Source organism: Stenella coeruleoalba (genome assembly GCF_951394435.1).
Source record: "Stenella coeruleoalba genome assembly, contig: scaffold_32, whole genome shotgun sequence".
NCBI classification, from domain to species: domain Eukaryota; kingdom Metazoa; phylum Chordata; class Mammalia; order Artiodactyla; family Delphinidae; genus Stenella; species Stenella coeruleoalba.
This window is the reverse complement of record NW_027646093.1, coordinates 26810-42959: the sequence shown is the minus strand read 5'-3', so window position 1 is coordinate 42959 and position 16150 is coordinate 26810. Positions and strand designations below refer to the sequence as shown.

The 16150-nt window shown below is 43.9% G+C and overlaps 1 long non-coding RNA gene across 1 annotated transcript in view; it reads left to right on the top strand.

The window, feature by feature from the left end:
* The window catches only part of LOC307181346, an 804253-nt gene extending 790477 nt beyond the window's left edge, over positions 1-13776 (top strand). Inside the window, exon 3 of the long non-coding RNA XR_013826468.1 lies at positions 13677-13776. This is a non-coding gene — a long non-coding RNA (uncharacterized lncRNA). The remainder of the gene's footprint in view (positions 1-13676) is intronic.
* The last annotated feature ends 2374 nt before the right edge of the window (positions 13777-16150 follow it).

Below are 16150 nucleotides of genomic sequence, written 5' to 3'. Positions count from 1 at the left end.
CATCATTGTGGACGTTCTGCCTCTTTTCCTATGCTTTCAATGCAATTCCAGTCTACCTCCTGAAATCGGTTTCCTGCAATTCTGCTCCGCTTTCAAGTCCTCTTGGCAGCCTTACTTCAGTCTATTTTTGGACGATAGCTGTCATTTATAACTCTGCAGGTTTGTGAATTACAGTGCCCCTGAGCTCCTTTCTTCAACTCGCTTTCTTTTGAGCTGGCCGCAACACCGCAGGATGGCTTCAGGCCCTAATCTGGTTCTGGTACGGCACGCTGAGCCTTTGGTTATTTCCTCTTCCTGGTGGGAAATGAGAGTTAAATTTGCCCGTCCAGACACCTCCAGCTAGCCTCTCATTGGTTCTCGCTATTCCTGTTCATCTTCCGCAGAAATTGCAAACTGTGCCAAACAGGTGGTTAAAGGCGCTGACTCTCCAAGTGGGGAGAGTGTTAGTAAAGCGTCTTGAATGTTGCACCCGAGTACCAGGGGAGGAAAACTGAGACATATTTGAACACGTCTCCCAATCACATGGTTGATCATACTCTAGGTTCCACATGCATGTTTTAGCTGAAGGAAGAATACCTAAAACCTTGGTAGTTGAAACCCGTGGAATGGGTACCATGCAATATGACTTCAAAGGGTCTTCATTTGCTCACCGAACCTCTCCAATCCTATCACTGCTGCGTTTATGACCCTGTACACATGCTTGATTCTCCTTCGGCGACATAGCAATCCATAGGTTTTAAGATACTTACTAGTCAGGTACATTCTTAGGCGTTTAATATGCGGTGTTGAGTCCATTTCGTTGAGCAAGGAGTAGCTCTTGTCTATTCCATATTTGGCTTAAGGAACTTTATCTGTGCTCATTTCAATCTCTGGTTTTATGCAGCACCCCAACTCACCTTTCCCCTTAAGCAAGCATAAGTTGGTTTTCTAAATTTGAGACCCTGTTGTGTTCTGTAATTCAGTTCCTGTGTAGCCAAGATTCCATTCCGTGTATTACTGATATCTTATGATGTTTCTTTTTCTGTGTGCCTTATTTCAGTTAGAATCATCATACCTGAATCCACTCATTGTGCTGCTAAGGGCCTGATGACATAGATTTCATTGCTGAGTGATATTGCTTTGTAAGTGAATACCACAACTTCTTTATCCATTTTTCACTTTCTGCGATGTTGAACTTGTACTGTAAACGAGGTTCTTGTAAACAGAGCCGTTTGAAACTTTGGGGTGGCTGTGTCTTTTTGATTTTAATTTCCCTAAGCTATAGGACCATAAGTGGAAGTGCCCTAGGCTCTGTTGCTTTGTTTTTTAGATGTTTCAGGAAACACCATACACTTCTCCCGAGTGGTTGTTGGCAATTTCCATCCCGCCCATCAGCATAACAAGGCTCCCAGTTCTCCATGGCCTGTCCTGCCTTTCTGGATTTTACACTTTTTTCAGATGGCCCTTTTGACCAGGGGGAAGTGAGACTTCATTGTAGTGCAGATTTCCTTTGCAAGCTTGCTTGGTTGGCCAAAAAGGGCGTATGCGTTTTTTCCTGAATATATTCAGGAAAAAACGCATACGCCCTTTTTGGCCAAGTGCATCATTGTGGACGTTCTGCCTCTTTTCCTATGCTTTCAATGCAATTCCAGTCTACCTCCTGAAATCGGTTTCCTGCAATTCTGCCCCGCTTTCAAGTCCTCTTGGCAGCCTTACTTCAGTATATTTTGGACGATAGCTGTCATTTATAACTCTGCAGGTTTGTGAATTACAGTGCCCCTGAGCTCCTTTCTTCAACTCGCTTTCTTTTGAGCTGGCCGCAACACTGCAGGATGGCTTCAGGCCCTAATCTGGTTCCGGCACGGCACACTGAGCCTTTGGTTATTTCCTCTTCCTGGTGGGAAATGAGAGTTAAATTTGCCCGTCCAGACACCTCCAGCTAGCCTCTCATTGGTTCTCGCTATTCCTGTTCATCTTCCGCAGAAATTGCAAACTGGGCCAAACAGGAGGTTAAAGGCGCTGACTCTCCAAGTGGGGAGAGTGTTAGTAAAGCGTCTGGAATGTTGCACCCGAGTACCAGGGGAGGAAAACTGAGACATATTTGAACATGTCTCCCATTCACATGGTTGATCATACTTGGGTTCCACATGCATGTTTTAGCTGAAGGAAGAATACCTAAAACCTGGGTAGTTGAAACCCGTGGAATGGGTACCATGCAATATGACTTCAAAGCGTCTTCATTTGTTCACCGAACCTCTCCAATCCTATCACTGCTGTGTTTATGCCCCTGTACACATGCTTGATTCTCTTTCGGAGACATAGCAATCCATAGGTTTTAAGATACTTACTAGTCAGGTACATTCTTAGGCGTTTAATATGGGGTGTTGAGTCCATTTCTTTGAGCAAGGAGTAGCTCTTGTCTATTCCATATTTGGCTTAAGGAACTTTATCTGTGCTCATTTCAATCTCTGGTTTTATGCAGCACCCCAACTCACCTTTACCCTTAAGCAAGCATAAGTTGGTTTTCTAAATTTGAGACCCTGTTCTGTTCTGTAATTCAGTTCCTGTGTAGCGAAGTTTCCATTCCGTGTATTACTGATATCTTATGATGTTTCTTTTTCTGTGTGACTTATTTCAGTTAGAATCATCATACCTGAATCCACTCATTGTGCTGCTAAGGGCCTGATGACACAGATTTCATTGCTGCGTGATATTGCTTTGTAAGTAAATACCACAACTTCTTTATCCATTTTTCACTTTCTGCGATGTTGAACTTGTACTGTAAACGAGGTTCTTGTAAACAGAGCCGTTCCAAACTTTGGGGTGGCTGTGTCTTTTTGAATTTAATTTCCCTAAGCTATAGGACCATAAGTGGAAGTGCCCTAGGTTCTGTTGCTTTGTTTTTTAGATGTTTCAGGAAACACCATACACTTCTCCCGAGTGGTTGTTGGCAATTTCCATCCCGCCCATCAGCATAACAAGGCTCCCAGTTCTCCATGGCCTGTCCTGCCTTTCTGGATTTTACACTTTTTTCAGATGGCCCTTTTGACCGGGGGGAGGTGAGACTTCATTGTAGTGCAGATTTCCTTTGCAAGCTTGCTTGGTTGGCCAAAAAGGGCGTATGCGTTTTTTCCTGAATATATTCAGGAAAAAACGCATACGCCCTTTTTGGCCAAGTGCATCATTGTGGACGTTCTGCCTCTTTTCCTATGCTTTCAATGCAATTCCAGTCTACCTCCTGAAATCGGTTTCCTGCAATTCTGCCCCGCTTTCAAGTCCTCTTGGCAGCCTTACTTCAGTCTATTTTGGGACGATAGCTGTCATTTATAACTCTGCAGGTTTGTGAATTACAGTGCCCCTGAGCTCCTTTCTTCAACTCGCTTTCTTGTGACCTGGCCGCAACACCGCAGGATGGCTTCAGGCCCTAATCTGTTTCCGGCACGGCACGCTGAGCCTTTGGTTATTTCCTCTTCCTGGTGGGAAATGAGAGTTAAATTTGCCCGTCCAGACACCTCCAGCTAGTCTCTAATTGGTTCTCGCTATTCCTGTTCATCTTCCAAGAAATTGCAAACTGGGCCAAACAGGAGGTTAAAGGCGCTGACTCTCCAAGTGGGGAGAGTGTTAGTAAAGCGTCTGGAATGTTGCACCCGAGTACCAGGGTACGAAAACTGAGACATATTTGAACACGTCTCCCGATCACATGGTTGATCATACTCTAGGTTCCACATGCATGTTTTAGATGAAGGAAGAATACCTTAAACCTGGGTAGTTGAAACCCGTGGAATGGGTACCATGCAATATGACTTCAAAGGGTCTTCATTTGCTCACGAACCTCTCCAATCCTATCACTGCTGTGTTTATGCCCCTGTACACATGCTTGATTCTCTTTCGGAGACATAGCAATCCATAGGTTTTAAGATACTTACTAGTCAGGTACATTCTTAGGCGTTTAATATGGGGTGTTGAGTCCATTTCGTTGAGCAAGGAGTAGCTCTTGTCTATTCCACATTTGGCTTAAGGAACTTTATCTGTGCTCATTTGAATCTCTGGTTTTATGCAGCACCCCAACTCACCTTTACCCTTAAGCAAGCATAAGTTGGTTTTCTAAATTTGAGACCCAGTTCTGTTCTGTAATTCAGTTCCTGTGTAGCCAAGTTTCCATTCCGTGTATTACTGATATCTTATGATGTTTCTTTTTCTGTGTGACTTATTTCAGTTAGAATCATCATACCTGAATCCACTCATTGTGCTGCTAAGGGCCTGATGACACAGATTTCATTGCTGAGTGATATTGCTTTGTAAGTAAATACCACAACTTCTTTATCCATTTTTCACTTTCTGCGATGTTGAACTTGTACTGTAAACGAGGTTCTTGTAAACAGAGCCGTTCCAAACTTTGGGGTGGCTGTGTCTTTTTGATTTTAATTTCCCTAAGCTATAGGACCATAAGTGGAAGTGCCCTAGGTTCTGTTGCTTTGTTTTTTAGATGTTTCAGGAAACACCATACACTTCTCCCGAGTGGTTGTTGGCAATTTACATCCCGCCCATCAGCATAACAAGGCTCCCAGTTCTCCATGGCCTGTCCTGCCTTTCTGGATTTTACACTTTTTTCAGATGGCCCTTTTGACCAGGGGGAAGTGAGACTTCATTGTAGTGCAGATTTCCTTTGCAAGCTTGCTTGGTTGGCCAAAAAGGGCGTATGCGTTTTTTCCTGAATATATTCAGGAAAAAACGCATACGCCCTTTTTGGCCAAGTGCATCATTGTGGACGTTCTGCCTCTTTTCCTATGCTTTCAATGCAATTCCAGTCTACCTCCTGAAATCGGTTTCCTACAATTCTGCTCCGCTTTCAAGTCCTCTTGGCAGCCTTACTTCAGTATATTTTTGGACGATAGCTGTCATTTATAACTCTGCAGGTTTGTGAATTACAGTGCCCCTGAGCTCCTTTCTTCAACTCGCTTTCTTTGAGCTGGCCGCAAAACCGCAGGGTGGCTTCAGGCCCTAATCTGGTTCCATTACGGCACGCTGAGCCTTTGGTTATTTCCTCTTCCTGGTGGGAAATGAGAGTTAAATTTGCCCATCCAGACACCTCCAGCTAGCCTCTCATTGGTTCTCGCTATTCCTGTTCATCTTCCGCAGAAATTGCAAACTGTGCCAAACAGGAGGTTAAAGGCGCTGACTCTCCAAGTGGGGAGAGTGTTAGTAAAGCGTCTGGAATGTTGCACCCGAGTACCAGGGGAGGAAAACTGAGACATATTTGAACACGTCTCCCGTTCACATGGTTGATCATACTCTGGGTTCCACATGCATGTTTTAGCTGAAGGAAGAATACCTTAAACCTGGAGAGTTGAGACCCGTGGAATGGGTACCATGCAATATGACTTCAAAGGGTCTTCATTTGCTCACCGAACCTCTCCAATCCTATCACTGCTGCGTTTATGCCCCTGTACACATGCTTTATTCTCTTTTGGAGGCATAGCAATCCATAGGTTTTAAGATACTTACTAGTCAGGTACATTCTTAGGCATTTAATATGGGGCTTTGAGTCCATTTCGTTGAGCAAGGAGTAGCTCTTGTCTATTCCATATTTGGCTTAAGGAACTTTATCTGTGCTCATTTCAATCTCTGGTTTTATGCAGCACCCCAACTCACCTTTCCCCTTAAGCAAGCATAAGTTGGTTTTCTAAATTTGAGACCCTGTTCTGTTCTGTAATTCACTTCCTGTGTAACCAAGTTTACATTCCGTGTATTAGTGATATCTTATGATGTTTCTATTTCTGTGTGACTTATTTCAGTTAGAATCATCGTACCTGAATCCACTCATTATGCTGCTACGGGCCTGATGACATAGATTTCATTGCTGAGTGATACTGCATTGTACGTAAGTACCACAAGTTCTTTATCCATTTTTCACTTTCTGCGATGTTGAACTTGTACTGTAAACGAGGTTCTTGTAAACCGAGCCGTTCCAAACTTTGGGGTGGCTGTGCCTTTTTGATTTTAAATTCCCTAAGCTATAGGACCATAAGTGGAAGTGCCCTAGGCTCTGTTGCTTTGTCTTTTAGATGTTTCAGGAAACACCATACACTTCTCCCGAGTGTTTATTGGCAATTTACATCCCGCCCTTCAGCATAACAAGGCTCCCAGTTCTCCATGGCCTGTCCTGCCTTTCTGCATTTTACACTTTTTTCAGATGGCCCTTTTGACCTGGTGGAAGTGAGACTTCATTGTAGTGCAGATTTCCTTTGCAAACTTGCTTGGTTGGCCAAAAAGGGCGTATGCGTTTTTTCCTGAATATATTCAGGAAAAAACGCATACGCCCTTTTTGGCCAAGTGCATCATTGTGGACGTTCTGCCTCTTTTCCTATGCTTTCAATGCAATTCCAGTCTACCTCCTGAAATCGGTTTCCTGCAATTCTGCCCCGCTTTCAAGTCCTCTTGGCAGCCTTACTTCAGTCTCTTTTTGGACGATAGCTGTCATTTATAACTCTGCAGGTTTGTGAATTACAGTGCCCCTGAGCTCCTTTCTTCAACTCGCTTTCTTTTGAGCTGGCCGTGACATCGCAGGATGGCTTCAGGCCCTAATCTGGTTCCGGCACGGCACGCTGAGCCTTTGGTTAATTCCTCTTCCTGGTGGGAAATGAGAGTTAAATTTGCCCGTCCAGACACCTCCAGCTAGCCTCTCATTGGTTCTCGCTATTCCTGTTCATCTTCCGCAGAAATTGCAAACTGGGCCAAACAGGAGGTTAAAGGGACTGACTCTCCAAGTCGGGAGAGTGTTAGTAAAGCGTCTGGAATGTTGCACCCGAGTACCAGGGTACGAAAACTGGGACATATTTGAACACGTCTCCCGATCTCATGGTTGATCATACTCTAGGTTCCACATGCATGTTTTAGCTGAAGGAAGAATACCTAAAACCTGGGTAGTTGAAACCCGTGGAATGGGTACCATGCAATATGACTTCAAACGGTCTTCATTGGCTCACCGAACCTCTCCAATCCTATCACTGCTGTGTTTATGCCCCTGTACACATGCTTGATTCTCTTTCGGAGACATAGCAATCCATAGGTTTTAAGATACTTACTAGTCAGGTACATTCTTAGGCGTTTAATATGGGGTGTTGAGTCCATTTCGTTGAGCAAGGAGTAGCTCTTGTCTATTCCATATTTGGCTTAAGGAACTTTATCTGTGCTCATTTCAATCTCTGGTTTTATGCAGCACCCCAACTGACCTTTCCCCTTAAGCAAGCATAAGTTGGTTTTCTAAATTTGAGACCCTGTTCTGTTCTGTAATTCAGTTCCTGTGTAGCCAAGTTTCCATTCCGTGTATTACTGATATCTTATGATGTTTCTTTTTCTGTGTGACTTCTTTCAGTTAGAATCATCATACCTGAATCCACTCATTGTGCTGCTAAGGGCCTGATGACACAGATTTCATTGCTGAGTGATATTGCTTTGTAAGTAAATACCACAACTTCTTTATCCATTTTTCACTTTCTGCGATGTTGAACTTGTACTGTAAACGAGGTTCTTGTAAACAGAGCCGTTCCAAACTTTGGGGTGGCTGTGTCTTTTTGATTTTAATTTCCCTAAGCTATAGGACCATAAGTGGAAGTGCCCGAGGTTCTGTTGCTTTGTTTTTTAGATGTTTCAGGAAACACCATACACTTCTCCCGAGTGGTTGTTGGCAATTTACATCCCGCCCATCAGCATAACAAGGCTCCCAGTTCTCCATGGCCTGTCCTTCCTTTCTGGATTTTACACTTTTTTCAGATGGCCCTTTTGACCCTGGGGGAAGTGAGACTTCATTGTCGTGCAGATTTCCTTTGCAAGCTTGCTTGGTTGGCCAAAAAGGGCGTATGCGTTTTTTCCTGAATATATTCAGGAAAAAACGCATACGCCCTTTTTGGCCAAGTGCATCATTGTGGACGTTCTGCCTCTTTTCCTATGCTTTCAATGCAATTCCAGTCTACCTCCTGAAATCGGTTTCCTGCAATTCTGCCCCGCTTTCAAGTCCTCTTGGCAGCCTTACTTCAGTCTATTTTTGGACGATAGCTGTCATTTATAACTCTGCAGGTTTGTGAATTACAGTGCCCCTGAGCTCCTTTCTTCAACTCGCTTTCTTGTGACCTGGCCGCAACACCGCAGGATGGCTTCAGGCCCTAATCTGGTTCCGGCACGGCACGCTGAGCCTTTGGTTATTTCCTCTTCCTGGTGGGAAATGAGAGTTAAATTTGCCCGTCCAGACACCTCCAGCTAGTCTCTCATTGGTTCTCGCTATTCCTGTTCATCTTCCGCAGAAATTGCAAACTGGGCCAAACAGGAGGTTAAAGGCGCTGACTCTCCAAGTGGGGAGAGTGTTAGTAAAGCGTCTGGAATGTTGCACCCGAGTACCAGGGGAGGAAAACTGAGAAATATTTGAACACGTCTCCCGTTCACATGGTTGATCATACTTGGTTTCCACATGCATCTTTTAGCTGAAGGAAGAATACCTTAAACCTGGGTATTTGAAACCCGTGGAATGGGTACCATGCAATATGACTTCAAAGGGTCTTCATTTGCTCACCGAACCTCTCCAATCCTATCACTGCTGCGTTTATGCCCCTGTACACATGCTTGATTCTCTTTCGGAGACATAGCAATCCATAGGTTTTAAGATACTTACTAGTCAGGTACATTCTTAGGCATTTAATATGCGGTGTTGAGTCCATTTCGTTGAGCAAGGAGTAGCTCTTGTCTATTCCATATTTGGCTTAAGGAACTTTATCTGTGCTCATTTCAATCTCTGGTTTTATGCAGCACCCCAACTCACCTTTCCCCTTAAGCAAGCATAAGTTGGTTTTCTAAATTTGAGACCCTGTTCTGTTCTGTAATTCAGTTCCTGTGTAGCCAAGTTTACATTCCGTGTATTACTGATATCTTATGATGTTTCTTTTTCTGTGTGACTTATTTCAGTTAGAATCATCATACCTGAATCCACTCATTGTGCTGCTAAGGGCCTGATGACACAGATTTCATTGCTGAGTGATATTGCTTTGTAAGTAAATACCACAACTTTTTTATCCATTTTTCACTTTCTGCGATGTTGAACTTGTACTGTAAACGAGGTTCTTGTAAACAGAGCCGTTCGAAACTTTGGGGTGGCTGTGTCTTTTTGATTTTAAATTCCCTAAGCTATAGGACCATAAGTGGAAGTGCCCTAGGCTCTGTTGCTTTGTTTTTTAGATGTTTCAGGAAACACCATACACTTCTCCCGAGTGTTTGTTGGCAATTTACATCCCGCCCTTCAGCATAACAAGGCTCCCAGTTCTCCATGGCCTGTCCTGCCTTTCTGGATTTTACACTTTTTTCAGATGGCCCTTTTGACCTGGGGGAAGTGAGACTTCATTGTAGTGCAGATTTCCTTTGCAAGCTTGCTTGGTTGGCCAAAAAGGGCGTATGCGTTTTTTCCTGAATATATTCAGGAAAAAACGCATACGCCCTTTTTGGCCAAGTGCATCATTGTGGACGTTCTGCCTCTTTTCCTATGCTTTCAATGCAATTCCAGTCTACCTCCTGAAATCGGTTTCCTGCAATTCTGCCCCGCTTTCAAGTCCTCTTGGCAGCCTTACTTCAGTCTCTTTTTGGACGATAGCTGTCATTTATAACTCTGCAGGTTTGTGAATTACAGTGCCCCTGAGCTCCTTTCTTCAACTCGCTTTCTTTTGAGCTGGCCGTAACACCGCAGGATGGCTTCAGGCCCTAATCTGGTTCCGGCACGGCACGCTGAGCCTTTGGTTAATTCCTCTTCCTGGTGGGAAATGAGAGTTAAATTTGCCCGTCCAGACACCTCCAGCTAGCCTCTCATTGGTTCTCGCTATTCCTGTTCATCTTCCGCAGAAATTGCAAACTGGGCCAAACAGGAGGTTAAAGGGACTGACTCTCCAAGTCGGGAGAGTGTTAGTAAAGCGTCTGGAATGTTGCACCCGAGTACCAGGGTACGAAAACTGGGACATATTTGAACACGTCTCCCGATCTCATGGTTGATCATACTCTAGGTTCCACATGCATGTTTTAGCTGAAGGAAGAATACCTAAAACCTGGGTAGTTGAAACCCGTGGAATGGGTACCATGCAATATGACTTCAAAGGGTCTTCATTGGCTCACCGAACCTCTCCAATCCTATCACTGCTGTGTTTATGCCCCTGTACACGTGCTTGATTCTCTTTCGGAGACATAGCAATCCATAGGTTTTAAGATACTTACTAGTCAGGTACATTCTTAGGCGTTTAATATGGGGTGTTGAGTCCATTTCGTTGAGCAAGGAGTAGCTCTTTTCTATTCCATATTTGGCTTAAGGAACTTTATCTGTGCTCATTTCAATCTCTGGTTTTATGCAGCACCCCAACTGACCTTTCCCCTTAAGCAAGCATAAGTTGGTTTTCTAAATTTGAGACCCTGTTCTGTTCTGTAATTCAGTTCCTGTGTAGCCAAGTTTCCATTCCGTGTATTACTGATATCTTATGATGTTTCTTTTTCTGTGTGACTTATTTCAGTTAGAATCATCATACCTGAATCCACTCATTGTGCTGCTAAGGGCCTGATGACACAGATTTCATTGCTGAGTGATATTGCTTTGTAAGTAAATACCACAACTTCTTTATCCATTTTTCACTTTCTGCGATGTTGAACTTGTACTGTAAACGAGGTTCTTGTAAACAGAGCCGTTCCAAACTTTGGGGTGGCTGTGTCTTTTTGATTTTAATTTCCCTAAGCTATAGGACCATAAGTGGAAGTGCCCGAGGTTCTGTTGCTTTGTTTTTTAGATGTTTCAGGAAACACCATACAATTCTCCCGAGTGGTTGTTGGCAATTTACATCCCGCCCATCAGCATAACAAGGCTCCCAGTTCTCCATGGCCTGTCCTGCCTTTCTGGATTTTACACTTTTTTCAGATGGCCCTTTTGACCGGGGGGAAGTGAGACTTCATTGTCGTGCAGATTTCCTTTGCAAGCTTGCTTGGTTGGCCAAAAAGGGTGTATGCGTTTTTTCCTGAATATATTCAGGAAAAAACGCATACACCCTTTTTGGCCAAGTGCATCATTGTGGACGTTCTGCCTCTTTTCCTATGCTTTCAATGCAATTCCAGTCTACCTCCTGAAATCGGTTTCCTGCAATTCTGCCCCGCTTTCAAGTCCTCTTGGCAGCCTTACTTCAGTCTATTTTTGGACGATAGCTGTCATTTATAACTCTGCAGGTTTGTGAATTACAGTGCCCCTGAGCTCCTTTCTTCAACTCGCTTTCTTGTGACCTGGCCGCAACACCGCAGGATGGCTTCAGGCCCTAATCTGGTTCTGGCACGGCACGCTGAGCCTTTGGTTATTTCCTCTTCCTGGTGGGAAATGAGAGTTAAATTTGCCCGTCCAGACACCTCCAGCTAGTCTCTCATTGGTTCTCGCTATTCCTGTTCATCTTCCAAGAAATTGCAAACTGGGCCAAACAGGAGGTTAAAGGCGCTGACTCTCCAAGTGGGGAGAGTGTTAGTAAAGCGTCTGGAATGTTGCACCCGAGTACCAGGGGAGGAAAACTGAGAAATATTTGAACACGTCTCCCGTTCACATGGTTGATCATACTTGGTTTCCACATGCATCTTTTAGCTGAAGGAAGAATACCTTAAACCTGGGTATTTGAAACCCGTGGAATGGGTACCATGCAATATGACTTCAAAGGGTCTTCATTTGCTCACCGAACCTCTCCAATCCTATCACTGCTGCGTTTATGCCCCTGTACACATGCTTGATTCTCTTTCGGAGACATAGCAATCCATAGGTTTTAAGATACTTACTAGTCAGGTACATTCTTAGGCGTTTAATAAGCGGTGTTGAGTCCATTTCGTTGAGCAAGGAGTAGCTCTTGTCTATTCCATATTTGGCTTAAGGAAGTTTATCTGTGCTCATTTCAATCTCTGGTTTTATGCAGCACCCCAACTCACCTTTCCCCTTAAGCAAGCATAAGTTGGTTTTCTAAATTTGAGACCCTGTTCTGTTCTGTAATTCAGTTCCTGTGTAGCCAAGTTTACATTCCGTGTATTACTGATATCTTATGATGTTTCTTTTTCTGTGTGACTTATTTCAGTTAGAATCATCATACCTGAATCCACTCATTGTGCTGCTAAGGGCCTGATGACACAGATTTCATTGCTGAGTGATATTGCTTTGTAAGTAAATACCACAACTTTTTTATCCATTTTTCACTTTCTGCGATGTTGAACTTGTACTGTAAACGAGGTTCTTGTAAACAGAGCCGTTCGAAACTTTGGGGTGGCTGTGTCTTTTTGATTTTAAATTCCCTAAGCTATAGGACCATAAGTGGAAGTGCCCTAGGCTCTGTTGCTTTGTTTTTTAGATGTTTCAGGAAACACCATACACTTCTCCCCAGTGTTTGTTGGCAATTTACATACCGCCCTTCAGCATAACAAGGCTCCCAGTTCTCAATGGCCTGTCCTGCCTTTCTGGATTTTACACTTTTTTCAGATGGCCCTTTTGACCGGGGGGAAGTGAGACTTCATTGTAGTGCAGATTTCCTTTGCAAGCTTGCTTGGTTGGCCAAAAAGGGCGTATGCGTTTTTTCCTGAATATATTCAGGAAAAAACGCATACGCCCTTTTTGGCCAAGTGCATCATTGTGGACGTTCTGCCTCTTTTCCTATGCTTTCAATGCAATTCCAGTCTACCTCCTGAAATCGGTTTCCTGCAATTCTGCCCCGCTTTCAAGTCCTCTTGGCAGCCTTACTTCAGTCTATTTTTGGACGATAGCTGTCATTTATAACTCTGCAGGTTTGTGAATTACAGTGCCCCTGAGCTCCTTTCTTCAACTCGCTTTCTTTTGAGCTGGCCGCAACACCGCAGGATGGCTTCAGGCCCTAATCTGGTTCCGGCACGGCACGCTGAGGCTTTGGTTATTTCCTCTTCCTGGTGGGAAATGAGAGTTAAATTTGCCCATCCAGACACCTCCAGCTAGTCTCTCATTGGTTCTCGCTATTCCTGTTCATCTTCCACAGAAATTGCAAACTGGGCCAAACAGGAGGTTAAAGGGACTGACTCTCCAAGTGGGGAGAGTGTTAGTAAAGCGTCTGGAATGTTGCACCCGAGTACCAGGGTACGAAAACTGAGACATATATGAACACGTCTCCCGATCACATGGTTGATCATACTCTAGGTTCCACATGCATGTTTTAGCTGAAGGAAGAATACCTTAAACCTGGGTAGTTGAAACCCGTGGAATGGGTACCATGCAATATGACTTCAAAGGGTCTTCATTTGCTCACCGAACCTCTCCAATCCTATCACTGCTGCGTTTATGCCCCTGTACACATGCTTGATTCTCTTTTGGAGGCATAGCAATCCATAGGTTTTAAGATACTTACTAGTCAGGTACATTCTTAGGCGTTTAATATGGGGTGTTGAGTCCATTTCGTTGAGCAAGGAGTAGCTCTTGTCTATTCCATATTTGGCTTAAGGAACTTTATCTGTACTCATTTCAATCTCTGGTTTTATGCAGCACCCCAACTCACCTTTCCCCTTAAGCAAGCATAAGTTGGTTTTCTAAATTTGAGACCCTGTTCTGTTTTGGAATGCAGTTCCTGTGTAGCCAAGTTTACATTCCGTGTATTAGTGATATCTTATGATGTTTCTTTTTCTGTGTGACTTATTTCATTTAGAATCATCGTACCTGAATCCACTCATTATGCTGCTACGGGCCTGATGACATAGATTTCATTGCTGAGTGATACTGCATTGTACGTAAGTACCACAAGTTCTTTATCCATTTTTCACTTTCTGCGATGTTGAACTTGTACTGTAAACGAGGTTCTTGTAAACAGAGCCGTTCCAAACTTTGGGGTGGCTGTGTCTTTTTGATTTTAATTTCCCTAAGCTATAGGACCATAAGTGGAAGTGCCCTAGGCTCTGTTGCTTTGTTTTTTAGATGTTTCAGGAAACACCATACACTTCTCCCGAGTGGTTGTTGGCAATTTCCATCCCGCCCATCAGCATAACAAGGCTCCCAGTTCTCCATGGCCTGTCCTGCCTTTCTGGATTTTACACTTTTTTCAGATGGCCCTTTTGACCGGGGGGGAAGTGAGACTTCATTGTAGTGCAGATTTCCTTTGCAAGTTTGCTTGGTTGGCCAAAAAGGGCGTATGCGTTTTTTCCTGAATATATTCAGGAAAAAACGCATACGCCCTTTTTGGCCAAGTGCATCATTGTGGACGTTCTGCCTCTTTTCCTATGCTTTCAATGCAATTCAAGTCTACCTCCTGAAATCGGTTTCCTGCAATTCTGCCCCGCTTTCAAGTCCTCTTGGCAGCCTTACTTCAGTCTATTTTTGGACGATAGCTGTCATTTATAACTCTGCAGGTTTGTGAATTACAGTGCCCCTGAGCTCCTTTCTTCAACTCGCTTTCTTGTGACCTGGCCGCAACACCGCAGGATGGCTTCAGGCCCTAATCTGGTTCCTGCACGGCATGCTGAGCCTTTGGTTATTTCCTCTTCCTGGTGGGAAATGAGAGTTAAATTTGCCCGTCCAGACACCTCCAGCTAGTCTCTCATTGGTTGTCGCTATTCCTGTTCATCTTCCACAGAAATTGCAAACTGGGCCAAACAGGAGGTTAAAGGGACGGACTCTCCAAGTCGGGAGAGTGTTAGTAAAGCGTCTGGAATGTTGTACCTGAGTACCAGGGGAGGAAAACTGAGACATATTTGAACACGTCTCCCGTTCACATGGTTGATCATACTTGGGTTCCACATGCATGTTTTAGGTGAAGGAAGAATACCTTAAACCTGTGTATTTGAAAGCCGTGGAATGGGTACCATGCAATATGACTTCAAAGGGTCTTCATTTGCTTACCGAACCTCTCCAATCCTATCACTGCTGCGTTTATGCCCCTGTACACATGCTTGATTCTCTTTCGGAGACATAGCAATCCATAGGTTTTAACATACTTACTAGTCAGGTACATTCTTAGGCGTTTAATATGCGGTGTTGAGTCCATTTCATTGAGCAAGGAGTAGCTCTTGTCTATTCCATATTTGGCTTAAGGAACTTTATCTGTGCTCATTTCAATCTCTGGTTTTATGCAGCACCCCAACTCACCTTTCCCCTTAAGCAAGCATAAGTTGGTTTTCTAAATTTGAGACCCTGTTCTGTTTTGTAACTGAGTTCCTGTGTAGCCAAGTTTCCATTCCGTGTATTACTGATATCTTATGATGTTTCTTTTTCTGTGTGACTTATTTCAGTTAGAATCATCATACCTGAATCCACTCATTGTGCTGCTAAGGGCCTGATGACACAGATTTCATTGCTGAGTGATATTGCTTTGTAAGTAAATACCACAACTTTTTTATCCATTTTTCACTTTCTGCGATGTTGAACTTGTACTGTAAACGAGGTTCTTGTAAACAGAGCCGTTGGAAACTTTGGGGTGGCTGTGTCTTTTTGATTTTAAATTCCCTAAGCTATAGGACCATAAGTGGAAGTGCCCTAGGCCCTGTTGCTTTGTTTTTTAGATGTTTCAGGAAACACCATACACTTCTCCCGAGTGTTTGTTGGCAATTTACATCCCGCCCTTCAGCATAACAAGGCTCCCAGTTCTCCATGGCCTGTCCTGCCTTTCTGCATTTTACACTTTTTTCAGATGGCCCTTTTGACCAGGGGGAAGTGAGACTTCATTGTAGTGCAGATTTCCTTTGCAAGCTTGCTTGGTTGGCCAAAAAGGGCGTATGCGTTTTTTCCTGAATATATTCAGGAAAAAACGCATACACCCTTTTTGGCCAAGTGCATCATTGTGGACGTTCTGCCTCTTTTCCTATGCTTTCAATGCAATTCCAGTCTACCTCCTGAAATCGGTTTCCTGCAATTCTGCCCCGCTTTCAAGTCCTCTTGGCAGCCTTACTTCAGTCTATTTTTGGACGATAGCTGTCATTTATAACTCTGCAGGTTTGTGAATTACAGTGCCCCTGAGCTCCTTTCTTCAACTCGCTTTCTTTTGAGCTGGCCGCAACACCGCATGATGGCTTCAGGCCCTAATCTGGTTCCGGCACGGCACGCTGAGCCTTTGGTTATTTCCTCTTCCTGGTGGGAAATGAGAGTTAAATTTGCCCGTCCAGACACCTCCAGCTAGCCTCTCATTGGTTC